Source organism: Nerophis lumbriciformis, linkage group LG02, assembly GCF_033978685.3.
Source record: "Nerophis lumbriciformis linkage group LG02, RoL_Nlum_v2.1, whole genome shotgun sequence".
Taxonomy (NCBI): domain Eukaryota; kingdom Metazoa; phylum Chordata; class Actinopteri; order Syngnathiformes; family Syngnathidae; genus Nerophis; species Nerophis lumbriciformis.
Window position 1 is genome coordinate 43,221,209 of NC_084549.2, and position 21,530 is coordinate 43,242,738.

The window sequence follows — 21,530 nt, forward strand, 5'->3', positions numbered from 1 at the left end:
GTGTCCCGATTGGCCTATATCCGAGTCTATATGATTGATAAAGCCTATTATCTATGTGTCACTTCATGAGGATTGTCCTTCATGCTGGCACCATCTTAAAGCACTGTTCGGTTTGTTTGTTTACACTCGCTTAACATGTCCCAAAGGGAGTAGCAGAGATGATTGAATCATATTCTTCATGCCCAGTCCTGATAATTCACTTGCATTTATTGACACCCACTGTTTACTTGTTGTCATTAAAAAGTTTGTACACTTCCTGTGTTTAGGTATCACAATTGTCCAATATTAACAGCTCACGATGACAGGCAAGGGGAAAGGTGTTGGAAGAATGACAAAAATAATAAATCATTGACCCCCCGCGACCCCGAAAGGGACAAAGCGGTAGGAAATGGATGGATGGATGGAAGTGGAAAAAACAATATAGCAGTGAGATAGGGAAAGAAAAGGCAAGGCAAGTATATATTTACATTTTCATAACATGGTCACTATACTGCCTAGTTTCTCTCGTTATATTCAGATTTTTACTGTTATATTTTTATTCTTATTGTTGCTTTTTATTTTTATTCTTATTGTTATATTTTCTATTTTATTTCCATTTATACCCCCCATTATTTACTTTTTAAATCTCAATTCTGTACACTGCTGCTGGAATTGTAATTTTCCTGAGGGAAGTGAAGTGAATTATATTTATATAGCGCTTTTCTCAAGTGACTCAAAGCGCTTTAGTGAAACCCAATATCTAAGTTACATTTTTAAACCAGTGTGGGTGGCACTGGGAGCAGGTGGGTAAAGTGTCTTGCCCAAGGACACAGCGGCAGTGACCAGGATGGCAGAAGCGGGGATCGAACCTGGAACCCTCAAGTTGCTGGCACGACCACTCTACCAACCGCGCTATACCGCCCCATATACTCTCCTGAAGGAATCAATAAAGTACTATCCATCTATCTATCTATCTATCTATCTATCTATCTATCTATCTATATTTATAGAGCACAATTCGTACACAAGGCAATTCAAAGTGATTTATATAAAATTACAAGAAGGCAAAAATAAAATTATAAAATAATCAGAGATAATTCATGTTGAAATCTGAAAACAAAATCATAAAACAATCATAATGGACGGCGTGGCGCAGTGGAAGAGTGGCCGTGCGCGACCCGAGGGTCCCTGGTTCAATCCCCACCTAGTACCAACCTTGTCATGTCCGTTGTGTCCTGAGCAAGACACTTCACCCTTGCTCCTGATGGGTGCTGGTTAGCGCCTTGCATGGCAGCTCCCTCCATCAGTGTGTGAATGTGTGTGTGAATGGGTAAATGTGGAAGTAGTGTCAAAGCGCTTTGAGTACCTTGAAGGTAGAAAAGCGCTATACAAGTACAACCCATTTATCATTTATTTATAATTCAAAATAAAATCAATCAAAGAGTGTAGATACAATATTTTCAGTTGTCATATGCAAAAAAGAATGTATGACGTTAGAACGTTGTAAAGAATAAGTGTAAATACATAAATAAATTTAAAAAAAGTAAAAGAATATGAAAAAGTAAGTAGACAAATAAAAAATGAATAAATACATCAGTCAATACCGGGGTGAAAGTCTGACAGAAATGTGTAAATCAAGCAGTAACATAATAATGAGTGATACATTAAGTTATTGTTATTGTGTTTTTTTAAGTGTTGTGACGAATACATCACGATTTATTGTAACGTATATCATTTAATTGACTTTGAACGAGGATAAAACTGACATGTTCTGCCTCAATAGTGTGTCGACTATAATAAGAGCAAGCTAAACATACTCATTCAAACTTTCACGTTGAGTTTAAGAATACAAGTTTGTTTTAGGTGAGTAAAATGAAATAATTTTTGACATAAATCAAATAAATTGTCTTCCCCTGAATTATGCTGGGCAACATGTTGTTTTAAGTCGGCCAAATCGAAAGTGGAAGTGTTCAGCTGCCTTAAGAGCTTGAGTGTTCGTATAAGTGCTGGACTGTATTGTTACACGCGTGACGTTTGGCGCACAGTCAGCTAAAGGCTGGTTAAATCTCGTTCTGTCTGGTTGAAGCATGACACTTCATTTACATAAATATGGTCATTGCAACACATGAGGGTGTTGACCTCCACGCGCGTGGACATAAACGTCCATCCCACTGTCATCGACTCATCAACTCAATTTCGTTGTAAATTAAAATCTGACTTTTAATCTATCGTTCAAAAAACTTGACATTGTATTCACTGTGATGTTTAAAAAGTATGTGTTTTTACTTGTGATAATGTGCTATATAAATATAGTTCACTATTGTAATGAATATATATGTTCACGGTCATGGTTGTTCGTGAATTATTATTAATTTACTGCAATTATTTTGTTACTGTTGTCCATGCTTGATCAGCTTCAACTTTGGAAAAAAAACAAAAACAAAAGCTGCGCCATTTTCTGCTGAGTCCGGTGTTTCATCTCAAATGTGATCCTGCACTGTCCTCTAGTGGACAGACATTAATTACCCTGTCTTGACAGGTTTAATATAAAAGGGAAAATGACACATGTGACATTTAATTAACGTAATTGTTCGGCTTATTTAGTATTTTCGAACAGTTGTTATTTCAATTTCAGTTTTAAAATTATGTGTACACTGTTTGTTGTTTGATCAAATCCCTGCTAGTTTTTCAAATGTTTTCATGCACATTTACACAGGCATCATGGCATATCTACTTTTGCTTTAACATGAAAAACAAAACCCACATTTTTTTCATGTTGTAGCAGGAAAAATAAACCCAAATTCTCACATTGATTTAATGATTTCAAATTAGTAATACAATTTCAGAAGATGGGCAGCACGGTGGAAGAGGGGTTAGTGCGTCTGCCTCACAATACGAAGGTCCTGAGTAGCCGTGAGTTCAATCCCGGCCTCGGGATCTTTCTGTGTGGAGTTTGCATGTTCTACCCGTGACTGCCTGGGTTCCCTCCGGGTACTCCGGCTTCCTCCCACCTCCAAAGACATGCACCTGGGGATAGGTTGATTGGCAACACTAAATTGGTCCTAATGTGTAAATGTTGTCTGTCTATCTTTGTTGGCCCTGCGATGAGGTGGCGACTTGTCCAGGGTGTACCCCACCTTCCGCCCGATTGTAGCTGAGATAGGCTCCAGCGCCCCCCGCGACCCCGAAGGGAATAAGCGGTAGAAAATGGATGGATGGATGGATTTCGGAAGATTGTAAAAAGTAGGGGCAGCACGGTGGAAGAGGGGTTAGTGCACTTGCCTCACAATACGAAGGTCCTGAGCAGTCCTGGGTTCAATCCCGGGCTCGGGATCTTTCTGTGGGGAGTTTGCATGTTCTCCCCGTGACTGCGTGGGTTCCCTCCGGGTACTCCGGCTTCCTCCCACCTCCAAAGTTGATTGGCAACACTAAATTGGCCCTAGTGTGTGAATGTGAGTGTGAATGTTGTCTGTCTATCCGTGTTGGCCCTGTGATGAGGTGGTGACTTGTCCAGGGTGTACACCGCCTTCCGCCCGAATGCAGCTGAGATAGGCTCCAGCGACCCCCCCGCGACCCCAAAAGGGACAAGCGGTAGAAAATGGATGGATGGATGGATGTAAAAAGTAGAAAACAACTTAAATTCTTATCTTAATTGGAGAAATTGAAAATACAAGGGCAAGAGGTACGAGGATTGATGGATTAAAACCCCTCAACAATGGTGTATGGACTCTGTGAATCTTGCCAAGTCATGAATTGATTAACGTGGATTCCGACTTAAACAAGTTGAAAAACTTATTAGGGTGTTACCATTTAGTGGTTAATTGTACGGAATATGTACTGTACTGTGCAATCTACTAATAAAAGTTTCAACCAAACAAAAAAACACCTGGAAAGAAGAATTTATGCTGCACGGTGGAACAGAGGGGTTAGTGTGTTTGCCTCACAATACGAAGGTCCTGCCTCGGGATCTTTCTGTGTGGAGTTTGCATGTTCTCCCCGTGACTGCGTGGGTTCCCTCCGGCTACTCCGGCTTCCTCCCACCTCCAAAGACATGTACCTGGGGATAGGTTGATTGGCAACACTAAATTGGCCTTCGTGTGTGAATGTGAGTGTGAATGTTGTCTGTCTATCTGTGTTGGCCCTGCGATGAGGTGGCGACTTGTCCAGGGTGTAACCCGCCTTCCGCCCGATTGTAGCTGAGATAGGCTCCAGCGCCCCCCACGACCCCGAAGGGAATAAGCGGTAGAAAATGGATGGATGGATGGATGGATCGAGCTCGCAATGCCGGACGCAGAAGAAACCGTCCGAGTAGGAACACAACACATACAAGCAATTACTATTGCTATACATCCCTTTTCTGTAAAAAGAAAGTATTCCTTTCAAATATTAAATCCAACAAAATGAACTTTTAAGTTGCTACTATACCAACTCAAAATAGTATGCATTTTCAAATTGCTACTTATTCAAAACATTCTTAGTGCAAAACAACATGCACTTGGGCGTAGGTTGATTGGCAAGACTAAATGGTCCCTGGTGTGTGAATGTTGTCTGTCTATCTGTGTTGGTTCATTTAAAAAAACAAGACTCGGGTGACAGTGTAATGACCTGCTAGGGTTGATGTTGTGTTCCTGAGTGAGTGATCTTCAGAGTTCCTATTGTCCTGAACGTACCACGCCTCTAAGGTGATTGGCGAAGAGTGAGGAAGCGCTCGTTGTTGCGGAAATGAGGGACGAGGATGGACGTGCACGTGAAAGGAACGAGATAAGTTAAGCTGTGTTAGCATAGGTTGCTCAATAAAAGTCAACTGTAGCGTGCAGAAGAAGTGCACACAAAGTCTGACGTTCTTTTCAAACGTTTATTGAGCAACCTATGCTAACACAGCTCAACTTATCTCGTTCCTTGCACACACACGTCTATCCGTGGTACGTTCATGACAATGGGAACTCTGACTATCACTCACTCAAGAACACAACAGCAAACCCCAGCAGGTCGTTATAATATTGTCTTGGATCTAAAATCTCCGATACAAGCAGTCCTGCAGCGTGTTTTCTTGTGCAAAGTTGGGCAGCCATCTAAATGTCCTCCAATGAGCACACAAGGTTGGTCTTTTCTTGTATTTTAGTCCAGTCATTAACCAAAGGTAAACATGGTAGGTTACAGGCTGATAGGAGCCAGCAGCTACACAACAGCGAAGCACACAATAGCGCACAAGCTAGACATACATAATAAGTGTCCCTAATTGAACAATACTGCAGTCTAAAGACACATTTGTCAAGTGCCAACTAATTATAGCAGCATATTAAAGGGGAACAAATTTAAAGAGGTGTCAAACTAAATTTCATTGAGGACCAGATCACAGTTCTGGCTGCCCTCATGAGGACCGCCTGTAACCATCAATATACAGTACACGCCGAAAGTTTGGACACACCTTCTCATTCATGGTTTTCTTTATTTTCATGACTATTTACATTGTAGATTGTCACTGAAGGCATCAACACTATGAATGAATACATGTGGAGTTATGTACTTAACAAAAAAAGGTGAAATAATTGAAAACATGTTTTATATTCTAGTTTCTTCAAAATAGCCACCCTTTGCTGTGATTGCTGCTTTGCACACTCTTGGCATTCTCTTGATGAGTTTCAAGAGGTAGTAACCTGAAAGGGTTTTCACTTCACAGGTGTCATAGTTTGGATGCCTTCAGTGACAATCTACAATGTAAATAGTCTTGAAAATAAAGAAAACGCATTGAAATGAGAAGGTGTGTCCCAACTTTTGGCCTGTATTGTATATGGACATAAATGTCTAATTGCCTCATTATTATTCCCTCATATTGTCATACAACTGCATATGCATGTGATTATTGTGGATACCATGCTTTGAAATCCTACAGTAAGTCAAGATGACAAGGAAATCTTTAAGTATTTATTTTTCATAACCAAAAATATGCTTGGAATATCATGTTGCATGATCAGATAATATTAAAGTTTAGATGATATGTACTTGTATGTAGTCCAATTTTTTTGCCAAAATTGAAAGAACAAATATATTTAGCAAGGAAGAATAAAGTACTTTCTTGACAAACATTATTTCCAGGATGTCTCGGCAACTTAAAATTATTTTGTATCTCCCAAGTATGACACCTGGGAGATACAAAATATCCAAAGGAGAAGCATATTGGAAAGTATCTAGTAAAAAAATATATTAATTTGTTACTGGATACTTGTAATGTGTTTAATTTACTGCATAATGCAGTAATGAATTATTGTGACCACTAGGTGTTGCTAAAAAACAATGGTTAGTGTTTTTATTCATACCTGCCATTTTTTTCTGAGTAATGTCACTTGATCAAGTATTTTTCTAACACTTCACATTAGCAGTGTGAATTGTTAGAAAAATGTACACATTTTTATTATTTTGTAATGTGACATTACAAAATAATAAAAATATGTACTATGATTCGTGCTGATATCATATCTGATTAATATCGGTACAGGCTCGAGGCTCCAATACTGGTATCGTATCGGAGGTGTAAAAGTTGTATTGGGATACCCTTTTTAATCATACTTTTTTTCCCCACCAATATCGGCCCTTACATTGTCTAGAAATGGGCATGCCAAAATAAAAAAAATTAAAATCAGATTGATCACATTTTGGAATTTGAATTATTCATGATTAATTACAGGTGATTATTGCTTGTGTCATTGAAATTAGCTCGAGAAAAGACCCCAGTATTTGTACACAAATGTAATTTAGGAACGTTTTTAAATGTTTTACTTGAAGACATGTCATTTATTTGCACAAAACTTGGTAATCGTTTTATCAAAAGTTCTTTCAGGCTGTATTTTTGAAGGTAAACTTGCCAGTGAGCACTCGAGTCGGAGTCTCCTCAATCATTTTTGTACTGACGTATGCATTGATGTGATAACTGACCATATATTGGTAAAGGTAAAGAGCTTGACTGTCAAAATAAATTGCATGATTAATCTAAGTGTGTTCATGATTAATGTGGTCATTGTTGTGATTAATCACATGAGTTAACTCATTAAATTTGACAGCCCTACATAAAACAAAACTTTTTTTATGGAACTGCACTCAACACTTGGTGACAGTAAGTATTGTAAGACTTAAGTGCATATTTTGAAAGTCTTTAAAATAATATAGAACAACATTGTACAGATGTACAGTATAATGACAAATAATGTAATAAACACACCATAAACTAATTTACATGGTGCACCATTTACATCTGCATTTACTTTTCCTTAGTTTAACCAGTTGTTAAACAAGCTTATTTACCTTTTCAGATGACAGTGCTGATCTCTTTTTTGGACAAAGTACCTCCAAGGTAGTTTTTACGACGGTAGTTGGCGATATAAACGACATCTTGCGGCGCTCGTTCTTCACAGATGTTAAGTGTCCTACGTGCGGTGGCTGTCCATTTAGAAAAGGCTTTGTTTAACTTATCTGTCGTATGCACACAGTTAAACTCAGCCAGCATAGTTTGTTGTCCTTTGTTTGCTGTCCATGTAGCACTGATGCTAGCGGGGCCATCCTCACGTTTGTTTCTCTTTAAGATGCTATTTAAACTTCATGTGCGCCGATAAGAAGAACGTTTGTCGCTGCAATAGCAACAATTACCTCTGTTTTATCTAAAGTTCTTTGGAGCAGTGTTAAATTGGACAGCAGTTTTTAATTTAGTTTTAGTCATAGTCTTTTGACAAAAATTTATTTTAGCTTTAGTCATATTTTAGTCATCTAAATAAATGTAGTTTTAGTCTAGTTTTAGTGGACACAATTTCTCAACATTTTAGTCAACTAAAAGTACAGTACATTTTAGTCTAGTTTTAGTGGACAACATTTCTCAACATTTTAGTCAACTAAAAGTACAGTACATTTTAGTCAACTAAAATATAATGTATGAATGATAACGCATCTTTGAAGTTGTCTTGATACAATTTGTATTAAGGTTATTACATTTAATGTACAACATGATAAATCAACTCTGCATAACTTAGCATATACAGATCCATTTAAATACATCTGAATATGGTGCATCACATTATTTCAGAATCAGTTCAAAATAAAAGACTAATTAAAGCATCAGAATTTTTTTCAGTTATGTTATGAACGTGCATTCAATAGATTGTAGTATGCAGATCATCCGCCATTATATCAAGCAAACGAGTTGGGTAGAGCAAGGTGCATGGTGGGGTATAACGTATTCACTTGCTCCGAGTGTTCACTTGTATTAAAATAATTATATATTTTTAACAGGAAATAAACATGTATTTGATGCTCAAATCTTACTATTAAGAATTTAATGAGAACCGCTATAAAATAGTGTTACATTATTTACATACACAAAGTTGTATAAATGAACTGTTGGCAATTTGAAGTGCATAACTTAAAGGAATCATATTTTAACTATTTGTTCAATAACATTGTAGGTATTTACCGTTCCATCATTAAAATGTAATGTGTACATTTTATCATGTAGATTTACGATTTATTTAGACAATTATGACCAAACAAAAATATCACTGACCTATAGTTTGGTAAATTAAAAAAAGAACACTCTCAACAGTCTGAAAATATGTGTGCATGGTTATGGTCATAAGAACAAACAAACTAGTTGTATTCTATATTGTGTACAACTACACTGAGTGTGCACAATAATTGGCGTCTTGGCCATTGTCCTGTGTGAATACAGCAAACAGTGTTGTAAAACTAACATATAAATGTCTCACATAACTGTTTTTCTTTGTGTTTGCTTGAGAAATGACACATCTCCTCTTTTGGGTTGTCTAGTTGTGCAATTAATAGCTGAACAGAACATCAGCTGAACATTGATTAAATTGAACTGTACAGGTATAGTAAGTATCGGCGGGTAGGCTTGGCTCAGCTCGTGGCATCATGGTCTACTACAAAAGTAGTTTGTTTTTAAGTAAGTATTTATTTTCAAACGTGGTAAAGTAAGCGGTCATGCTCCTGTTCTACCGTCTTTAACGGTAATATAATACAGTAGGAGTCATTTCAGCCTACTTACTGTTGCAAAGATTTCCTGGTGGTTAGTTTGCAGATGGTGCTTTGCCTTTGTTGCATTTTTGCGGAAGAAAATTAAGCAGCACAGTGGGAGAGGGGTTAGTCCATCTGCCTCACAATACGAAGGTCTTGAGTAGTCCTCAGTTCAATCCCGGGCTCGGGATCTTTCTGTGTGGAGTTTGCATGTTCTCCCCGTGACTGCGTGGGTTCCCTCCGGGTACTCCAGTTTCCTCCCACCTCCAAAGACATGCACCTGGGGATAAGTTGATTGGCAACACTAAATTGGCCCTAGTGTGTGAATGTGAGTGTGAATGTTGTCTGTCTATCTGTGTTGGCTCTGTGATGAGGTGGCGACTTGTCCAGGGTGTACCCCGCCTACCGCCCGAATGCAGCTGAGATAGGCTCCAGCGACCCCCGTGACTCCAAAAGGGACAAGCGTTAGAAAATGGATGGATGGATGGATGGAAAATTGAGCCATGTGTTTATAACACATTTTGTTGTCTACCGCGGCAAAGGTGAAGTGCGTCCATATTGTATTGATGTATTGTATTGCTTCTTACTTTTCCCGGTGAAAAATCTAAACACCTTACTAAGACATTAGTATTGATTGGATCCCCTTTGTGCTTTTCCACACGCTTTTCCAACTGTGATCAGAAATTTTGACCCACCCCCTTAAAGACAAAATTAAATATTATTGAATTTCGTCTGTCGACATTTTCATCTCGTTTTAATTTGTTGACTAAATTATCTATCTATTAATTTTGTCATTGTTTTAGTCGACATGTGTTTGTTTTCATGTTATCCTCTTAATCTTCTCAAGGGAAAATAGGTCATTGACAATAATGAAGACAAACATTTTTAGTCAACGAAATTAACACTGTTTCGGAGTTTGTTTTGAAGGGTACAGAGCACACCATTCTACATATCATCACGCTGGCGTGTGACGTAATCACTGCCTGTGCAATGCACGTCACCTTCCACATTGACAGGCAAATTACATTCCCTTCCACTAATTGCCCTTTTCGCACTGATGATCTCTTTGCTGTAGGGATCTTCACCTTTAAATGGACTACAGCTTGGCATGGTGTCGTCATTCCCACTGTGCTATAGGCATGCGGCCTGTTTTGTTGAGTTGAGGTCACGTCATAGCAAGTATTGTGTTCCCCAGGATGCAAAAAGGACAGGCAGGAAATGCAGCGTGCAGGTAAGAATGTTTTCATCCACAAAGAAAAGGCAAAATACAAAGTCAACGTGCAGCTGGGCAGGCTTTGAAGCTGGGGTGAGCTTGGCTTGATCAGGGTTTGAAGCTGGAGCGAGCTTGGCTTGAGCAGGCATCGCTGCTTGGACAAGCTTGGCTGGAACTGGCGGTAATGGTGGCAGCTTGGCTGGACGTAGTACTGCTTGGCTTGAGCGGGCGTCAAAGCTGGAGCGAGCTTGTCTTAAGAGAGCTTGGCTGCAGCTGAACTGGCTTCTTGGGTGAGCTTGGCTGGAGGTTGTGGAGATGATGGCGTCGGCTGACCCACTGCCGGACAAGATGGTTCCTCCATCACCAGCACCTTCTGGTACCAGTCGTCCATCCACGGCACGCTGTACTTCTCTGGAGTGTGCCCTGTACATTGAGACGCTGGAGCTGGAGCAGGAGGTGGAGCCGGGGCCGAAAGCGCCCCCGCTGGTGGAGGGGCAGGTAGCGACCTCGGTGGAAGGAGCTCTGCTTGCCCCGCTGAACCACTACCAGCACTAGCACCCCCACCCTCAGGAAACAGATTCCAAATGCCAATTTGAGCTGGTGGAGGAGTTTGTTTTGTGACCTTAGCGGGAGAAGAGGCCACGGGTGGGAGAAATTTGGGAAGCCTGGTAACCGGCATTGTTGGGGAACCAGGGAGTGCAAGAGCTTCGGAAGCGTGTGGAGTGGGTCGAGCTTGGGTATTTGGGGCGGAGCTTGAGCCTTGGGAGGCAGAGTTTGATCCTTTGGGAGTGGAGACTAACTGTGTTTTTTAACACTGAAAATGTCCATGTTATCCGCAACCTTTGCGTTAATTTCATTAAGTGGAGGGAAATTGGCAGAAAGTGCTGGAAATAGAGTCCGAATTGAGCGTGTCGCGTGCCGCCCGCATCTCCGTATGTGTGCCCCTGCTCGTGACTCAGCTACTAAGTGTGTGTCCGACATACCGTGCTTAGGCTAATGTGGTGACGGAGAAGCTGCCGTCAAAGTCTGAGATAAAAAAAACCAGCTCCATGCCTCAACACCCCCCAGAAAGATGACCTCCTCGTCCTCGATTTCTTCGTCCTCATGGAATAACCACTGTGTGTGTGTCAGCTTTCATCTCTGTAAAGATCCTTCACTTCTCGTTTTTTGCGAGCAACTCTTCTTTATTCGACGGTTGCATTCTGTTGCATTCGGCTCACGCCGTAGCGAGGATTGTGTTCCCTTGGATGCGGAAGGACAGGCAGGAGATGCAGCGTGCAGGTAAGAATCTTTCCACAAATAAATGACGTGCAGCTGGAAATGCACCGAAGAATCTAAACTAGCTCAGCTTACCAGATCAAAAACTTAACTTGTCGTGATAAACAAACAATGCAACCCTGCCGACTGCACGGTGACATGTGTTTAAAAAAGGACATATGTAGGGCGGTAGGAGGTGGGACCAATAATCATAAAACGAAACCAGGTGTAAAACATGCTAAATTCTCCTAGCAACAGGAAACGTAACTAAGGTAGGCTTAGGAGCACTGGCAACATAAACAATAAACCACGGTGGAACAGTTGGTAGAGTGGCCGTGCCAGCAACATGAGGTTTCCTGGTTCGATCCTCAGCTTCCAGCATCCCAGTCACGTCTGTTGTGTCCTTGAGCAAGACACTTCACCCTTGCTCCTGATTGGTCATGGTTAGGACCTGCATGGCAGCTCCCGCCATCAGTGTGTGAATATGTGTGTGAATGGGTGAATGTAGAAATAGTGTGCTTTGAGTACCTTGAAGGTAGAAAAGCGCTATACAAGTATAACCCATTCACCATTTCCATGATCTGCAGTGACGGATCATATGTTTACTGTAGGTGTTTTTGAACAGTGGTGGCCCAGCAAGGCCTTCTTTACTGGCCTAACATAAATCATGATTAGGAGATGATAAAAGTTAATTTACCTTCCCTAAATAAATAAAAGTATTCATCATATTCCCTTCAAGCCATATTAGGCTCCAGTGTTGCTGTTTTTACGTCAGAGGTTTTATCCAATCAGAATTCAGCTAGCTTGTAGCCAGCGCTGTCTGAAAGCCAGACTTGGCTAACAAAGAAATCTGATATCTGCTCACTTTTTAACGCACAATGGCCGAAGAAGAGCAAAACCTTGACTTGGTTGCAGATATATACTTGCAAGGCCATTTTCAATTAGGAGAAGCTAGATCTCGTGAGACAAGGTTGGCCGACCTCCAAGCCAGCTAACACGTCCCAACCGGTGAAAGTGTTTGTCTGCCACTTCTAATTGAACCCTTGCCTTTTGCTTGCAATGGATGATGCAAATTATTAGTTAAAATGTTAAATTTCTTTATTTTTTTGCGTTTAATATGTTTTTAAATTAATTCTAATTTTGACAGTACCACGTAGAGATATATTTTAATTGCTGATGCAAGTTTAGGGATTTTGCACCGGAAAATAGCCCGTTTTGTACACTATTGAGTGCGCAAGTGTATTTCTGTATAGTATTTCGCCAGCCGTGGTCATGCGGTGACATAAAGTATTGTATTATGAGAGGTATTTATTAAAGTTGGACTCAGTACGACATCGCTGAAGGCCTAAAGGTGTAAAATGCACGGCCCGCCGCTGATTATGAGGAAACTCCCTGGACTCTCTTTCAATCGCGGTGATTGCATTGAATAATCACTTCCCCAAAGATTTTGCCAGGATAGGTTGTTCGCAAAAGGATCTGGACAGATGAAAGCCAACAGAATTTAGAACATTCCCTTTTTATTCAGACCCTCTGATTCTCAAAGACCTACAGTATTACCCAATGAACTGTACATTACCTTTATGTTGTTTTTCATATTAATATTCATAGTTTGTATGAGTCACTTTGCAGTAAATTGTCTGCATCTGGGAAAACCCTGACACTCTTTGTTGAACAAAAAGTTTGTTGTTATTGGGGTAAATTCAATTTTAGCAGAAGGGGGAGGAGTTTCACCCCCTCTGCTCCTGACTTGAGAGTTCAGAACAAATGTGCAAATAAGGACAGCCACCTCGCATTGATGTCACTATGTAGCCAGACTGGAAAACCCCGCAAAAAAACATCCAAAACTGTGTGCAAGCTCATGCTAAAATGCATAAACCTTATGATTGACTTTGATTATTCAACTTTGTAACATTTAAGTCAGTAAAAACAAATTACATCATAGGCCCCTTTAACTCTCAATGAGTTGAAAGCTGAATGAATGTTTGTCCCACTGGAAGATGATGCCAATGTTTTTGTTTGAACATCTTTGATATAGCTCAACACCTGTCCTTCCAATTTTCCAACCTTCTATCCGGTAAATTTTCTGTAAATACAGTTGCCTATGTGCTCTCAGAACAGTAATTCATTATTTTAAAACTGTTTCTTAACTTTGAGGAATATGATGCCAATTAGTTTGTATGAATATCTTTGATACAGCTGTCGATCCGGTTTGACACCCTTCTAACCGGTGAGTTTCTTTTAATATGTGCTCCCAATGCTGTAATTCTTTTACTTATAACAATTTTTTTTAACTAAAAAAAGATGACTTTAATGATTTTTTGTATGTATAACTTTGATACAGCTCAACACCAGAAGATTTCTCATGTGTCAACTCCTAACCTGTGAGTTTGTTATAAATATGTGCTCTCAAGGTTGTAATGAAACTACCGGTACTGGTACTAAATAAATGTTTTCAACTAACAGGAACATAGATGGTGCTTGTAATTTTTTAGTATTAACATATTTGTTACACTTCAGTGTCAACCGAGACAACTTCTGATTGTTGAGTTATTCATGAATAATTGCTCACAACGCTATAATTCAACAACTGAATAACCTTCTTAACTCGGACACACATTGTCACCTTTGTTAATTTGGTACATCCTTTGATATGAACAGTGATGCTATGGTGATGATGAGGCAGATATTAAGATATGAGCAGGAAAACACTGATGTTAAAGTTGCTCCTCAATAGACAGCTGCCAGGGACCAAAAAACAAGAGGTTCTGGAGGATCTTTTTCTCCATGTACAGACCTCTGAGGAGCTTGAAACTGTGGAAGGGAAGTGCGGAAGAGGACAATATTTTTAGACGGGTTCCTAAATGGGTCAATTCAGGAAGACCGTTAAGGTTCTGGACAAATGATACGGATATCGGTATTTATTTTTTATTCAGTTGACTGTCGTGATTATGACATTCTGCCACATGCAGTTCAAGCGCCGCTAATACACGTGAAAAAAAGACAGGGGCAGATAATAATCAGCTTGGATTAATCACAAAAATTTAAGCAACACCATACAAACGTTTGTGACACAACAATATTTTCTCCTCAAAGTCACGCACGCCAATTCAGGTTAGTGTCAGTTTTAAGTGAACACGATTTATTCACAAACGCCGCTACCGCGCTTCATCAACCTTCCTCTTAACAATCCAGTAATTCACAGGCCAATATTAATCCACTCAAAAAAGTGAAAATTGAAGTATTCACAGGGTGTTTTTGTTTATATAGTACCCCCTAGTGTTTGAATGTGAGTGTGAATGGATGTCTGTATATCTGTGTTGGCCTTGCAAGGAGGTGGCGACTTGTCCAGGGTGTACTTGTGCAGGGTCCACCCTGCAGCTGGGACAAGCAGTAGAAAATGCTTGGATGGACACTACACAGACACATATACATACAATACATACCATTCAATGTGGCCTCTGGTCCGTCAAATACTTCGTGTGCATAATAAACACAAATACCAATTCCTATTGTTACAAAATGCACACCCAGCTGAATGCCAATTGATTGTATTGATTTATATAATATATTTTATATGACATGTAAAAGGTCTGTGCTCTGAAAGCCATACATTAATATTATTTCCACCTGAACGTAGTTTATTAATAGAGACACAGTGACGGAACTTTGTAGTCTTCACCTGATGATAACAACCGCATTGCACCTTACACTGCAAACATTGACTTGTTTAAGACCTAAAAAGCAGATGGAAATTAAATACTTTATATATATATATATGTATATATATATATATATATATATATATATGTATATGTATATATATGTATATATACATATAACATAATTAATCGCTGTTGGCCCGACCGTTTTGCCACCACTCAAAAAAGAGTGACTAACTGCTGTTGTCCCCTCGGCGAGAGGCAGATAAAAGTCGTCGACCCAACGTTGATCCAACAACTGTGTGTTAATGGGGTATAATGAAAGGCGCGTAAGGGCTCGGCTGTCGTGTCGCAGGAATAATTATTATTTACATGCGTGATAGCGCAACATTGCTGAAGTTATGCATTCATTGTTAACATATGGTAAATGATCTGTATTTATATAGCGCTTTTACTATCAATCAATAAATCAAAGTTTATTTATACAGCCCAATCACAAATGAAGGGCTATATCACCCATTCACACACACACATTCACAAATGGCAGAAGCTGCCATGCAAGGCGCTAGCCACGACCCATCAGGAGCAAGGTGGGTGAAGTGTCTTGCCCAAGGACACAACGGCCGTGACTAGGATGGCGGAAGCTGGTGTCGGACCACCAGGTTCCCTTGCCTTCAGGGCCGCTCTAACATCTGAGCAATTACCATTTAACACTTAACATACATCGTTCTTGTGTGTAAGCATTTTACTTATAAGCCGTCAGGGAGGAAAAATTGTGAGTAATGATCGCCTGTCAAGTCCGCGCCTTCACTTTAACTATTAAGTTAAAGCAAGAGCATTTAGAATTGTCACTGAAACTACTTTGCTCTGAATTAAACATATTTGAGAATGCTATACATTTTAAATGCACTAGATCAGTGTTTTTCAACCTTTTTGGAGCCAAGGCACATTTTTTGCGTTGAGAAAATGCGGAGGCACACCACCAGCAGAAATCATTAAAAAACGAAACTCGGTTGACAGTAAAAAGTCGTCGTCGCAATTGTTGGATATGACTTTAAAGCATACTATGTATCAATATAGCTCTTGTCTCAAAGTAGGTGTACTGCAGTGACGTGCGGTGAGGTTCATGGCTGGTGAGGCACTGACTTCATCACAGTCAGATTTACAAACATATGAACCCTAAAGAGTATCTTATTCACCATTTGATTGGCAGCAGTTAACGGGTTATGTTTAAAAGCTCATACCAGCATTCTTCCCTGCTTGGCACTCAGCATCAAGGGTTAGAATTGGGGGTTAAATCACCAAAAATTATTCCCGGGCGCGGCGCCGCTGCTGCCCACTGCTCCCCTCACCTCCCAGGGGATGATCAAGGGGATGGGTCAAATGCAGAGGACAAATTTCATTACACCTAGTGTGTGTGTGACAATCATTGGTACTTTAACTTAACTTTAACTTTACACATACAAACTGTAGCACACAAAAAAGCACATTTAATAAAAATAACGTTATTATGGTCTTACCTTTACTTATAAATGAAGTCCATGCGCCGCCGTTGTGCTGGAAGAATGCACCCCGTGACGGGAGTGTTATATCAACTAAAGCCCTCACTTAAACTTTCCACGTGCAAGATTGAATCTATTTAAAAAACTGTAACCGAGGGTTTATAAATGTCGCCTATACTGTATGAAACTACAAAATAACAATCATGGAGGCTCCAGTTTACACAAGGACCACTTTATTTACCTTCTTTCAAAAACCTCCGCTCCACTCCAACGTGTCAACACTTCCGCTCTTAGCGCCTTCAAAATAAGAGCTCAAGGCATATACTGTATAATAGCGCATAACAGGAACTTAACATCACAAAGAGGAAAGCCCATAAAAATAGGTTACAAAAGTTATTTAATAAGAAGCCAAAAAGTGCAAAAACAATAATGTTCGTGTTGGAGGAGTTGTGAATTAGGTGCACCTGCAGTGCACCTAATGTTGTGGCCCTGCAGTCATTCACAACTCCTCCAACACGAACATTATTGTTTTTGCACTTTTTGGCTTCTTATTAAATAACTTTTTTAAATAGATTCAATCTTGCACGTGGAAAGTTTAAGTGTGGGCTTTAGTTGATATAACACTTCCGTCAGGTGGTGCATTCTACGGCGGAGGTGCAGGAGGCGGGATTACTGCGAGCCTCTGCCAGTGCGTCTTTTGCAGCCATTTTATGATCGCTCAGCACAAGAAATACGTTACACACATACAGTTGTTGAAAAAATACACTGTACATTATATACCTCAGCTAACTAAACTATGGAAATTTATAATATAATTCATATAGCAATACAGTCTCACTGCACAGCAGGCCAGCAGTTAGCCGAGTCCGCAATCCATGGTGAGGCTCAACTGAGTGACGTGCCTCAACTGGCTGCTGTTCACCGCACCGTCTCTTCTCAATATTTGAACGGCAAATGTGAAAATTCAGCGATTTTAAATAAAAATAATCTAAAACTGGTGAAGTTAAATGGAAAATAACTTTATAGTATAATCACTGGATACATATAACAATTTAATAAAACATTTTTCATTTTCCTTTTTTTTTTCTTTCCATGATGACTGCACGTCACTGGTGTACTGTACTGTCACCACCTGTCACATCACGCCCTGACTTATTTAGACTTTTTTGCTGTTTTCCTGTGTGTAGTGTTTTAGTTCTTGTCTTGCGCTCCTATTTTGGTGGCTTTTTCTCTTTTTTTGGTATTTTCCTGTAGCAGTTTCATGTCTTCCTTTGAGCGATATTTCCAGCATCAACTTTGTTTTAGCAATCAAGAATATTTCAGTTGTTTTTATCCTTCTTTGTGGGGACATTGTTGATTGTCATGTCATGTTCGGATGTCCATTGTCTGTGCTCCACAGTAAGTCTTTGCTGTTATCCAGCATTCTGTTTTTGTTCACTTTGTAGCCAGTTCAGTTTTAGTTTTGTTCTGCATAGCCTTCCCTAAGCTTCAATGCCTTTTCTTAGCGGCACTCACCTTTTGTTTATTTTTGGTTTAAGCATTGGACACATTTTTTACCTGCACACTGCCTCCCGCTGTTTCCGACATCTACAAAGCAATTAGCTACCGGCTGCCACCTACTGATATGGAAGAGTATTACACGGTTACTATGCCGAGCTCAAGACAGCACAGACACTCAACAACAACACATCATTTGCAGACTATATTTACAAGTTTGCAAAAAACATTTTTAACCCAAATAGGTGAAACCGGATAATTTCCCACGGCACACCAGACTGTATCTCACGGCACACTAGTGTGCCGCGGCACAGTGGTTGAAAAACACTGCATTAGATACAGCACGGTGAAACAGATGTTAGTGCATGTGCCTCACAATACGAAGGTCCTGGGTTCGATCCTGGGCTCGGGATCTTTCTGTGTGGAGTTTGCCTGTTCTCCCCGTGACTGCGTGGGTTCCCTCCGGGTACTCCGGCTTCCTCCCACCTCCAAAGACATTCACCTGGGGATAGGTTGATTGGCAACACTAAATTGTCCCTAGTGTGTGAATGTGAGTGTGAATGTTGTCTGTCTATCTGTGTTGGCCCTGCGATGAGGTGGCGACTTGTCCATTCCCCGCCTTCCGCCCGAATGCAGCTGAGATAGGCTCCAACACCCCCCGCGACCCCGGAACGGACAAGCGGTAAACAATGGATGGGATGGATAGATACACATGTTAAACAGAGTAAAGTCAGATTGTGGGTTTGATAAGTGGAACATATTATTCTAGCTCAATGTCAATGACTTGGAAACACTCAAAAATCGGTCGACTTGAGACTTGACTCGATCTTTCTTATAAATACTCTAAACTTGACTTGACCTTTCTTGGTTAGTGACTTGATTTGAGATCAAAGATTAGAGACGTACTTGAGACTTGTAATACATTGACTTACTCCCACCTCTGTGTAACGACTAGATTGCAATCTGTTTCCACGTATGTCTTCTTAAGTGATACTTCAATAATAGCTTGCAGCTGCAAAGGAAGAAGAAGGAAGTGGGGGAGGTGGAAAAAAAAAAGCCAAAGGGTGGCAGTGAGCAGGAGGAAGCAGGAAGGAGGGGGCAGTGAAAACAGAGTTGGGATGCAGACAGCGAATCACATGAGCGTGGATCTGTTTACAAACTGAGAGCTCCGTAGATGAGAAGTAAGACGAGAGACAACGACGTAAGGAACGGAAGCCTTGATGTGAGAAATCAGCATTATCCACATTATCTTCTTGTGCTGTGTCTCAACAGCAGGACTTCAGACGAAGAGATGAAGTACTGCTTTCCACAGGAACACTGAGGCTACTTGCTTGGCTGCCTGTGCTGCTGCTGCTGGGGAACCCATCCATGTCCCTTCCCTTTGTGTCTCCATAATTGGCCACGGCAGGTTTTCACAGCCAGAGAGGAGGACAAGCGACGTGGAGATCTAAAAGAGGAGAAGAGAAAGAAGGAGGGGGAGAAAGAGAGAGAGCCTCGTGACAATGTTTTGAGTGGGAGACAAAGCACAACGCAGGTACTGCTCAGCTACTGTACAGCTTCATCGCTGGATGACCATTGGAGTATTCTTCTTTGTAGACATGAGCATCCTTTTCTTTTCAAGCTTCAAGACTGTTGTCGGTGTCCAGCAGGAAGACATTTGAGGACTCTTGTTCCATCCTCTGTGCACTAAGGGGGATGTTTGTGTCACATCTTTTGGCTGAATCATTGGAGGACAAATTAGCAGTCGGTTATGCCTTCTTAAGGAAATTGTGAGTCTGTGCTCACGACTAACAAGAATTGGACGGACTGCACCTTTTATTCATCAGGACAAATCAAACCACAGCTAATTGTTCCATGTAAGAGTCACTCCCAAGTTGCTGGAGAGACAAAGGTCACCACGTCTGTTTTTCACATCTCTGCCATCAACATTTGTTGCCACTCGTCCAGTGGTGTAACGGTAGGTTTTCTTTTTCTCATTTAAACGCCGTTCTGTGATTATGATTGTGTTCATGTTATTCAAGTTACTAGCAAAATATGTTTTGTATAATAATAGGAACACTTATTTTCTTTACTGAAACCTCTAAGGGAGGACCTGATTCGTTATAAAACAACGCCAGTAGGCCCAGGTAGTAAAGGTCAGTTCAGTACACCATAGGGATCTTCAAATTGTCTTTCCTGAAATCAAAATTCTTGGGGGCCGAACTTCTCCCTTCACTGTTAGTCTTATATGTATATTCTGTAGACATTTGATTTTGGTCTATTTATTTTTGTCAGAGCTGGAGGCATGCTCTGCTGTTTTTAAGGTCCTTCTGCAAAAAGTTAGTCAAAGATAATTTATGACAGCACTAAAGTGTTTTGAGGAATTCTCTGCAAAAATGAACTGAAATGTTGTGCCACCAGTTGAATAGCCCGAATGATGAAAAAGAAAGGACCTAAAATTTAAATTTGAGGAACACCACAAGCATAACTAAAGAAGTTGAACAAATAATTACTGATGGCATCTAAAGTAAACGCTACAGCAACACCTTAGTTACATAGATCACAATACGAAAACAACGTGTAACTGCCAAAAGGAGAGGACTCATGGGTGCCTTGAGGAACGCTTCAGTTATGTACATCACATGTTTAGACCCCAGTGTTTTACGTTTGTTAGCAAGTTTAAAGGTCAATGTTTTTACATGTTTATCTTTACAACAGCAGAACGCTACTGTTTTTAGTAATTTGCTGCAAAAATGTTTGTCTCCAGAGTTTTGAAATTAACTTGGGTGCCGGTATGGTCCTTCCTGGACCGGATTTGGCCCCAGGGGCACCATGTTATCAGACATGGTAATTTTTAGATCAACAATTATCATGCACTGATTTGACCCCAGCCTAAGAAATAAGGTCTAAAAGTTTGAGAACTATTGTCAAACTTGGCCTGGGAGACTGAAACGATTCTAAAAGAGTTGCGCTACATTGGCTTCCTTGGGTCAGAGATGCATGATATTTGTCAGGGCCACAATAATTAATTTGTTGTACATGACTCCATACAAAATTTCCCAATCTCTGCAAAACAGGCCAGAGCGCCAATAGCAAAGTGAGCAACTAAAGGATTAACTCCACAAATGTTTTGTGGGAGAAGCTTATTCTTAGATCCCCTCTATTCTCTGGGGTTACGTTCCAAGACCTCCAGCAAATGACAACAAATAGTAAATAATGGACTCACTCATAAAAAGCATTAAAATGCTTATATTAATACTCTAAATCAGGGGTAGGGAACCTATGGCTCTAGAGCCAGATGTGGTTCTTTTGATGACTGCATCTGGCTCTCAGATTAATCTTAGCTGACATTGCTTAACACAATAAGTAATGAATAATTCCACTGGTAATCAGTGTTAAAAATAACGTTCAAAATATAAAACATTT

General features: G+C 40.3%; 1 protein-coding gene across 7 annotated transcripts in view; it reads left to right on the forward strand.

Annotated features, from left to right (window-relative positions):
* Positions 1 to 4,850: 4,850 nt before the first annotated feature.
* LOC133608074 (RING finger protein 122-like) overlaps positions 4,851 to 21,530 on the forward strand; it is a 38,528-nt gene continuing 21,848 nt past the window's right edge. The window contains exons 1-2 of one of the 7 annotated variants that reach the window (XM_061963269.2): positions 4,852 to 5,078; positions 19,398 to 20,082. The gene's annotated coding sequence lies outside the window, so the exon portion shown is untranslated. Of the gene's footprint in view, positions 5,079 to 19,224; positions 20,083 to 21,530 lie in introns of those variants that run through there. The other 6 variants (XM_061963261.1, XM_061963286.1, XM_061963279.1 and 3 more) reach the window with 6 other exon arrangements.